Below are 10,853 nucleotides of genomic sequence, written 5' to 3' on the forward strand. Positions count from 1 at the left end.
TAAATAACAAAGTAATTCACAACATTGACGTAAGAGGGCAGAACAAGTTTCAACCTCATTGTTGCCATTTTGCAGTTGAAGCAATTAAAGATGTTTTTTTATTGATAAATGGTTGATGTCATACCCTATTTGTGTCCCATGTGAAGTTTATTCATCCAGCAAGCATTTGGTATGAACTGATTTATAAGATAGTATTTCTGAGAGATAACTACGTACCCCTATTTTACCCCAATACCTAGATCATTTCTTACATTATAACGTTCTATGGAAAAAATACAGTTTACAATATGCACATTCGGTAGTGTGTTTGAAATATCACAAGAAAACCAAAAAAGGCGCAATGAATGCAACGCAAAATTGTCTTTGTGAATTGTCAGTACCTCAAATAAGTTCGACATAGTAGACATTTGCATAACACAATCAAAGAACTGATCAACATTCTACTGAGTGCGTTTTATCATGTATAAACTTGTTAGAAATATGTTGAAAAGTTTGAGAAAGTGCAAATGTTAATCTTATAACTTAGATGGAGTTCCACTCAGTTTAGCCACTAAATAATAAGATAAAAATAGGCACACCATAGTATTAAAAGTCGCATATTAACGAATTTTAAATGGATATAAAAATAAATGGGCATGATCTGAATTTAGTCTCATAACTGAACTAACACAAGATTAATAGAATGCTGAATAAAAACACATTTTGTGTTTTGTACTGTAGAACGCAAAACTTTTCGACCCGGAAGTTCGAAAGTCATGTCAGGCGTGCTGTATTCGAGGTACTGAATATTAAACCCCTTGCTAAGAGGGCCCTTTTATATTTTCAGACTATCAACATTTTGTTGTTGTTGCAACACTGGGTTGAGACATGATAGTTTTGGGATTCCAGTGATTTATTGATTCTCAAAGTACACCTTCTAACGTGCCTGGTTTTCACCTGGTGCGATATTGGAATTGACAACTTTATTACTGTGCTAGGGATGCAATAAAGTCACCTAACTTCTAATAAATTTGTTAAATTGTGTATTCATTTCTGCAAACTAGATGTAGATTTGTTGTCTTGAAAGTTGGTTGGAAAGTCATGATTGGACAGTAGTAATCATGAAAGTGTGGAAAGGGGAAAATTTGTTAAAAGTTTCTTGGAGTAAAATTTGGTTGGAATGTCGAAAAGTTGTTTGAAAGGTCAACAAATCAACTGGTAGGTCGAAAAAGATGTTTGGATAGTCACAGTTGGGTAACAAGTCAAAAAGAGATGGTTAGAAAGTTAGAAATGTTGGCTGAAAATAGAAAACAATGTCAAAGTTATTGAAAAGTCGAAACGTTGATTCAAAAGTCAGATGGTTAGAAGGTCGAAGCATTCGTCTTGTAGGTCGAAAAGGATGTTCGGACAGTTCCACAAATTGTGTAGTAGGTCAAATATTTGGTTGGAAAGTTGTAAGGAGGTTGCGAAAATCGGTTCAAAAGCCGAAAAAGTGTTAGACAGTCATGAAAGTTAGCTGGACAGTCATGAAATTTGGATGGAGTGTTGATAAATTAATTCAAACGTCGAAAAAGCTTGATGGAAGGGTAAAATTAAATAGGAAGTTTGAAACCGTTTTGGGAGAAAAAGTGATCGTGTAGTTGAAAACAGTTTGTTGGAAGTCATGATGGTTGGAAAAGCATGAAAGTTGGTCAGTAAGATTAAAATGGTGTTGTGAAGGTGAGTTTGGAACATGACAAAATAAAGTAAGCAAAATAAAGGCTGAAAGATTTGTTTCATCTGATTGGCCTGTCTTAAAATCTGATTTGATAGTTGTAAAATCTATTTTGACAATCGTGAAAGTTGGCTGGAAAGTAGAAACAGTTGGATATCAAATTGGTTGGACAGTGTTGAAATATGGCAGGACAGTCGAAAATGTTGATTGGACAGTGATGAAATATAGCAGGACAGTCGAAAACGTTGATTGGACAGTGTTGAAATATGACAGGACAGTCGAAAACGTTGGTTGGACAGTGTTGAAATATGGCAGGACAGTCGAAAACGTTGTTTGGACAGTGTTTAAATATAGCAGGACAGTCGAAAACGTTGATTGGACAGTGTTGAAATATGGCAGGACAGTCGAAAACGTTGATTGGACAGTGTTGAAATATGGCAGGATAGTCGAAAACGTTGGTTGGACAGTGTTGAAATATGGCAGGACAGTCGAAAACGTTGATTGGACAGTGTTGAAATATGGCAGGACAGTCGAAAACGTTGATTGGACAGTGTTGAAATGTGGCAGGACAGTCGAAAACGTTGATTGAACAGTGTTGAAATATGGCAGGACAGTCGAAAACGTTGATTGCACAGTGTTGAAATATGGCAGGACAGTCGAAAACGTTGATTGGACAGTCTTGAAATATGACAGGACAGTCGAAAACATTGATTGGACAGTGTTGAAATATGGCAGGACAGTCGAAAACCTTGGTTGGACAGTGTTGAAATATGGCAGGACAGTCGAAAACGTTGGTTGGACAGTGTTGAAATATGGCAGGACAGTCGAAAACGTTGGTTGGACAGTGTTGAAATATGGCAGGACAGTCGAAAACGTTGATTGGACAGTGTTGAAATATGGCAGGACAGTCGAAAACGTTGATTGGACAGTGTTGAAATATGGCAGGACAGTCGAAAACGTTGGTTGAACAGTGTTGAAATATGGCAGGACAGTCGAAAACGTTGATTGGACAGTGTTGAAATATGGCAGGATAGTCGAAAACGTTGGTTGGACAGTGTTGAAATATGGCAGGACAGTCGAAAACGTTGATTGGACAGTGTTGAAATATGGTAGGACAGTCGAAAACGTTGATTGGACAGTGTTGAAATATGGCAGAACAGTCGAAAACGTTGGTTGGACAGTGTTGAAATATGGCAGGACAGTCGAAAACGTTGATTGGACAGTTTTGAAATATGGCAGGACAGTCGAAAACGTTGATTGAACAGTGTTGAAATATGGCAGGACAGTCGAAAACGTTGGTTGGACAGTGTTGAAATATGGCAGGACAGTCGAAAACGTTGGTTGGACAGTGTTGAAATATGGCAGGACAGTCGAAAACGTTGGTTGGACAGTGTTGAAATATGGCAGGACAGTCGAAAACGTTGGTTGGACAGTGTTGAAATATGGCAGGACAGTCGAAAACGTTGATTGGACAGTGTTGAAATATGGCAGGACAGTCGAAAACGTTGATTGGACAGTGTTGAAATGTGGCAGGACAGTCGAAAACGTTGATTGAACAGTGTTGAAATATGGCAGGACAGTCGAAAACGTTGATTGGACAGTGTTGAAATATGGCAGGACAGTCGAAAACGTTGATTGGACAGTGTTGAAATATGGCAGGACAGTCGAAAACGTTGGTTGGACAGTGTTGAAATATGGCAGGACAGTCGAAAACGTTGATTGGACAGTGTTGAAATATGGCAGGACAGTCGAAAACGTTGGTTGGACAGTGTTGAACTATGGCAGGACAGTCGAAAACGTTGATTGGACAGTGTTGAAATATGGCAGGACAGTCGAAAACGTTGATTGGACAGCGTTGAAATATGGCAGGACAGTCGAAAACGTTGATTGGACAGTGTTGAAATATGGCAGGACAGTCGAAAACGTTGATTGGACAGTGTTGAAATATGGCAGGACAGTCGAAAACGTTGGTGGACAGTGTTGGAATATGGCAGGACAGTCGAAAACGTTGATTGGACAGTGTTGAAATATGGCAGGACAGTCGAAAACGTTGGTTGGACAGTGTTGAAATATGGCAGGACAGTCGAAAACGTTGGTTGGACAGTGTTGAAATATGGCAGGACAGTCGAAAACGTTGATTGGACAGTGTTGAAATATGGCAGGACAGTCGAAAACGTTGATTGGACAGTGTTGAAATATGGCAGGACAGTCGAAAACGTTGGTTGAACAGTGTTGAAATATGGCAGGACAGTCGAAAACGTTGATTGGACAGTGTTGAAATATGGCAGGACAGTCGAAAACGTTGATTGGACAATGTTGAAATATGGCAGGACAGTCGAAAACGTTGGTTGGACAGTGTTGAAATATGGCAGGACAGTCGAAAACGTTGATTGGACAGTGTTGAAATATGGCAGGACAGTCGAAAACGTTGGTTGGACAGTGTTGAAATATGGCAGGACAGTCAAAAACGTTGATTGGACAGTGTTGAAATATGACAGGACAGTCGAAACGTTGGTTGGACAGTGTTGAAATATGGCAGGACAGTCGTAAACGTTGGTTGGACAGTGTTGAAATATGGCAGGACAGTCGAAAACGTTGGTTGGACAGCCGTAACAGATCGTCAGAAAGTTCAAAATATTTGTCTGACAGTCGTATAATTATACAGTTTTGAAAGTTTGTTTTAAAGTCTTGGTTGAACAAATTTGAAAGTTGGTTGGAAAGTAGAAAAACAAACTTTGAAAAAATGTAAACATTGGTTAAAAAATCAAAACAGTTGGTTTGACATTCATTAAAGTTGGTTGAACATTTTTAAAATGTTGGTTGGAAAGTAGAAAAAAGGTTGCTAAGTCGCAATAATGTGGTGGACGTTCGTGGTTATGTTGACAGAGTCGTTTGAACAGTCAATAATATATGAACGTTGGTAGGAAAGTCAAAACAGTTTGAACAATTTTAACGTTGGTTGGAAAAACGAAGCGAAGCGAAGTTTGGTTAGAAAGTCATTATAAACTCGTGAGAGTTGGTTTTACTGCAGTTCTTCGAAAGTCATGAAATCTGATTGGACTGTCTGAAAAGTTGGATGGAATGTCGAAAACTTTGGTTGAACTGTATTGAAAGACAACTGGAAAGTTGAAAAAGGTTGGTCAGAAATATTTTATAGTCGTGAAAGTTTATTGGAATGTCAAAAGGGTTGGTTGGAAAGTCGTGAAAGTTGGTTGTCAAGTCAGAAAGGATGGTTGGACAATGATCAAAAGTAAAGTGGAAAGTCAACAAAGTTGCTTGGATAGTTGAGAAAGTTTGTTGAAAAGTCGTAAAAATTTGATGGTCGAAAATTTGTCAAAATTGTTTTCCAAAATTGACAGTCGTGAAATTGGCTAAACAATTAAAAATTGTGTGTTTTATAATTTGTGAAAGCTATTTGGGATGTCGATTTGGTTGCCAAGCTGGCAGTATGTTGGACAGTGAACTTATGAGTATGTGGTAAAATCAACCATGTTCTTTGTACAGTCGGAAAAGTGGATTGACTATCTCAAAAGTTAGAGGAAAGTCTGGTTAAACAGTCGTTAATATTTGTCACATAAATCGATTGTACAGTCATGAAAGATGTTCGGCTGGCTGGAAAGTCGAAAATGTATGTTTGATAGTTGGTAATGCTGGTTAGAAAGACGAAGAGCACCCAACTTTTCGACTATACAACTAACTTTTGCAACTTTGTATCCTGCATTTTCTAGTTCCCTTGGCGGGTTGTAACTTATGTCGGCATTCCAGCTAACTCAAATTTGCAAGCAGCATTTTTTCACATATTTTGACTTTCCGGCTGGCTTTTTATCAATATTGTAACTAGTTTTTTTCGATGTTCTTACTAAGTTTTTCGACTTATCTTCTAACTTCTGCTTTGGAACTTTGGAACTTTCCCTATCGACTTCCAGCATGGCAACCAACTTTTGCGAATTCCCACCCTACGTTTTGTTCAGCTAAGATTTGCAGGTTTCCAACTTACTATTTTGACTTTGTAGCTAACATTAGCAACATTGAAACTAACATTTCAGACTTTCCATTCCACTATTTTGTATTTCCAGCTAACTTTGCTGCAACTTGTTTGATTTTACTTACCTCCAAACTGTTGCAACCGTGCGTCCTACTTTTTGAAAACGTTGCATTTTAAATGTTTTCGACTTCCCTGTTAAACTTTGCATCTTTGCAATCTTTTTTTTTGCTTTCAACCTTACAATTCCGACTTTCAAACCAAATTTTACTATGATGCAACAACATTTTTTTTACTTCACATTACAATTTTGACTTTCCAGCTAACTTAAGCAAATTTGCCACCAACTTTTTTCAACTTCCAACCCTACTATTACGACTTTACAGCCACCATTCACAGCGTTGCGACCATATTTTATCTTACAAAATCCAGTATTATAACAATCATACCACAAAGATCAATCACCCCATCTTGATCTTCCTTGTTGATGTACACGCTTAGTCAGCATGTATTCTTAAAGAATCTCACTTCATTTCAAGTTACATAAATATTATACAATCTGCTCAAAAAAAAAAGAAAAAAACACTCCACAAGCAATATAATTGGTGTGAAAGATGCCGTTCGGCCGTGAATAAAAATTTACATTTTTGAGAATTGTTAGATTCCAATTAACGAACTTTTACACAACCAAATAGAGTTGTATATTTACACAACATTGCCAACACTCATCATGTCATGTTGACGTCATGTTGACCGGTAGGTGGCGCTTTTTGTTGGAAACCTGTACTGTGTAATACATATCACGAAGATCACACATCGAATTATTTAGTTTTAATTATATGACTGGGTACTTTTCTTAAGATGTTGATTCTCAAAATTTGAATGGCCAATCACTGGAATAATCTCGTTCATTTTGTGTTTCTTGATACAGATAGGTAAAAACATAGCTTAAACAGCTTCACTCAATAATCACGTAGACAACTTGAATAGTCCCTGGGAAAGATTTCTGGTGTAATTTTTAATTATTTGATTTGCATATTTTTTTCGCTCATCAATTTTGACCTGGCTTGTATACGAAAGCCGAGAAGGGACCTCCCACTTCGTACTTCCCATTTCTCACTTCTTACTTCTCACTTCCCATTTCTCACTTCTCATTTCTCACTTCTTACTTCTTATTTCTCACTTCCCATTTCCCATTTCTCACTTCTTACTTCTCACTTCTCATTTCCCACTTCTTACTTCCTATTTCTCACTTCCCATTTCCCATTTCTCACTTCCCGTTTCTCATTTCTAATTTCTTACTTCCCACTTCTCATTTCGCACATCTTCGAACCTCGTTATCAACACATGCGCACAGATATGCGCAGCAATCACCCATGATGATTTCAACGGCCACCACGTAACAACTTATATTTGGCGTCTTGATATCTTGTGAAACTGGGGCAGATAACAACATCTATCGTCACAATTAGAAGTCTGTAACTTCTTCTGTAAGTAACATTAATCTATTGATAACGTGCATGATTTAAATCAGATGGATGAACTGGTCATACTAGGCGAGTGGTGGAAGTGATGCTGTTGATTACATTCAGTATTTAACACGGTATTTCAAATATCTTACTTTAGAAACATTCTAGTGATATTTGTAACCATGAATGGATGAACTGGTCATACTAGGTGAGTGGTGGAAGTGATGCTGTTGATAACATTCAGTATTTAACACGGTATTTCAGATATCTTACTTTAGAAACATTCTAGTGATATTTGTAACCAGAAATGGATGAACTGGTCATACTAGGTGAGTGGTGGAAGTGATGCTGTTGATTACATTCAGTATTTAACACGGTATTTCAAATATCTTACTTTAGAAACATTCTAGTGATATTTGTAACCATGAATGGATGAACTGGTCATACTAGGTGAGTGGTGGAAGTGATGCTGTTGATTACATTCAGTATTTAACACGGTGTTTCAGATATCTTACTTTAGAAACATTCTAGTGATATTTGTAACCATAAATGGATGGATTAGTTATTCTGGAAAGTGGTGGTTATCCTGCATATTGCTAATTTCATAGTTCATGTAGTCCATATTCATCACTTAGTTCATACCTAATTAATGTTATGTTCTCTGTTTAAATTTATAGAATCATTACAGTCAATGTGATCAAAGGTAGGTGTAACACACATAGTCACAACCCAGTAAGGAATGCCAGTGATTTCCTGTTTCAAGGTGCACGTCCACCAAGGAGGACATACATCTGGGGTTGGAATCTTAAAGCAATCTGCACACAAAGTCGGTGTCCTGATCACTTGTGTTCAGAAGACAAAATTCACTAATGCTCGGTGTTGACAGTCATTAGTACAAACAGTGACTGTGTAGTAAAAGTCCAAATGATCACATAGGTTTAACATACACACTTTTAATGACTTAATATTTGCAAAATTTTATTTATGTTTATAGAAACAATTTACAGCCACTGATCACCAATCAGTATAAGTCAGTATTGTTTAGAACACGCCTTTCCAAAGAAGTTGACTTTTGTCACAAAAATTGTTAATTAAAAATAACAGGAGCTTATTAATTCCAAGGAGTGTACACCTTAGAAAAAATACATGTGCTTTAACCCCTGTAGTTCTCTATTGTACATTACAGATGTGGGTACAACTCTGCATGATATGTATGTTTGTTCTCATTATTGGCCATGTTGAAAGTATGCTACCAGAGTACACACCTGCTTCTTATGGTGCACATCACAACGGTGTCAGAGAGAATTTGATAACAGATTACTTTAATGCTTGCTATTCTAACCAAGAAATATTAGCTTCTCTTGCACTTTGTCATGGTATATACAAATCATTAATTATGTTACTGTATAAGTTAATGTTCTTTATATTGATCAATTCATTCTGTGTAGACATGAAACGTTCTAATATCATTTTATGAAGTAATGACATGTGTAATGTGTAATCATTTTTATATTGGTATTATGATATAAATCCAGTTAATGATTTTTATTTTTCAATATTTTCTTTTTTCATAAGGTATTGTTATTAGCTTGAGACATTTGAAACGTCTTCTGAGAAAGATTGGCTTGAGAAGAAGGCAAACAGTTAATTTATTGCATTTAGATAATGTATTAGAAGCTATACAACAAGAGCTAAATGGAAGTGGAAAGTGTATTGGCTACAGGTCAATGTGGAAACGGTTGAAGTTGAAATATGGATTGGCTGTTAACAGAGACATTGTACTTGAGTTGTTACGTCTTGTTGACCCAGATGGTGTAGAGCGGCGTAAAAAGCGCAGGATGATGAGAAGGAAATACATTGCACCCCTACCAAATTTTATCTGGCACATAGACGGATATGATAAATTAAAACCTTTTGGGTTTGCAGTCCATGGAGCGATTGATGGTTTCAGCAGAAGAATACTATGGTTGGAAGTATCTCTAAGTAACAACAATCCAGCAATTGTTGCACACTATTATCTTGACTGCGTGAGGCAGACTGGATTTGTTCCAAGGGTTATTAGATGCGACTTTGGAACAGAGAATTCTACTGTTGCCTCTTTACAACCACTATTCAGATGGGATGATTCTGATGATTTGGCTGGAGTGAAAAGTATCATGTATGGTAAAAGCACTTCAAACCAACGAATTGAGGCATGGTGGAGCATGATGCGCAGGCAAAGAGGAGAGTGGTGGATCAATTATTTTAAAGACTTGCGAGATAGTGGAATATTTCATGATTACTATAATATACATGTAGAATGCTTGAGATTCTGTTATATGCATATTCTACAGAAAGAGCTGCATAGCATCGCTGTTGAATGGAATCTACATCACATTACCTCCAAACGAAATTCAGAATGTGTTAGCGGGAAACCTGATATATTGTACTATTTACCATCTTTGTCAGGTTGCAATAATTATGGCAGTGTAGCTGATGTGGACACTTCCAATATATGTAGGGAGTTATATGCTTTGCGACCACCACTACATGGTTGTAGTGATGAGTTTTTACAATTGTTAAACGAGGTTAGACCAGGCCAGGACCCACCAATAACTGTTACTGCAGCTGAGGAATTGTTTGTTAGTCTGGTGAGTGATATTGAAATGTTTTTGGAGTGAATAAAATATCTTATATTGAACTTTACTTACACATGTATTTTCAACTTACAGTGTAGTTTGAAAAAATCAATTTATATTTAAAACGTCATTAATATCAGTATTTTATTCTTGTTCTATCACGAAGTACGTTTGTTACGAATATACATTTTTGAAAAAGTGTACTTAGTAAGTTTTCTTTGTTGAATAGTTTGTATAAGTTTACAGATATAGCTAGTGGCTTTGTTTATCTCATTGACATTTTCACTACATTCAAAAAGCTGTTTCCTGTCGGCTCTGTTAATCCTGAATTATTATTAATTAATTAAAATACATATTTTACCAGGAAATTGATTGCTATTAGGGCATGTTTGTCATGGATTCACTATGTTTTATTTTTAATGGTGTTAATATCAAATTAAGCCTTTCGTTCTCCTGTAGTCAATTCGATATACATGTATTTTAACCATTTTTGTTGACTGCATTGCTACAAAAATGAACGATTATGTCTTAACATGTAACATTTCATTTAATATTAACGTTAATCAAAACGGCCCAAATAGAGAACTATTCATATTGCCTAGTTGAAATGCATACTTATAATTCGAGATTCTGTACTGAATAAAAAATCATTGCGCAAGAGTGATTATTATGGTATATATGTAGTCAATTAAGGCTTGCCTCAAACCATTTGAGAAATGCAAGATACCTTGTTATACTATCCCTGAGGCGCTGTAGTATGCAGATTGCAGCGTTATTTAAATGTTTCCACACATCAAATTTTAAAATTTGTATTTTCGTTAGGTTTGTGCACGTTCAATTGTGCATATATGCATTTCATTTCAAGGACATTACTGCACAAGCCAGACATGGTGTCGCGAATTGTGTCCTCTGTCGATGGGGCTACGAACCCAACAAATTTGGTTTAAAGCCCCGTCTGCAGAAGGCACAATTCACACCACAGTGTCAGGCTAATCATTGTATTAACTATTTTCGAATAAATGTGTTGTGTAACAAGCACTCCCCACGCCACTCAAAAAGCACACTCATTAACTAGAAAACAATTTTTATTT

Source organism: Saccoglossus kowalevskii, chromosome 15 (assembly GCF_978046115.1).
Source record: "Saccoglossus kowalevskii chromosome 15, keSacKowa6.1, whole genome shotgun sequence".
In the NCBI taxonomy this organism is placed as follows: Eukaryota; Metazoa; Hemichordata; class Enteropneusta; family Harrimaniidae; genus Saccoglossus; species Saccoglossus kowalevskii.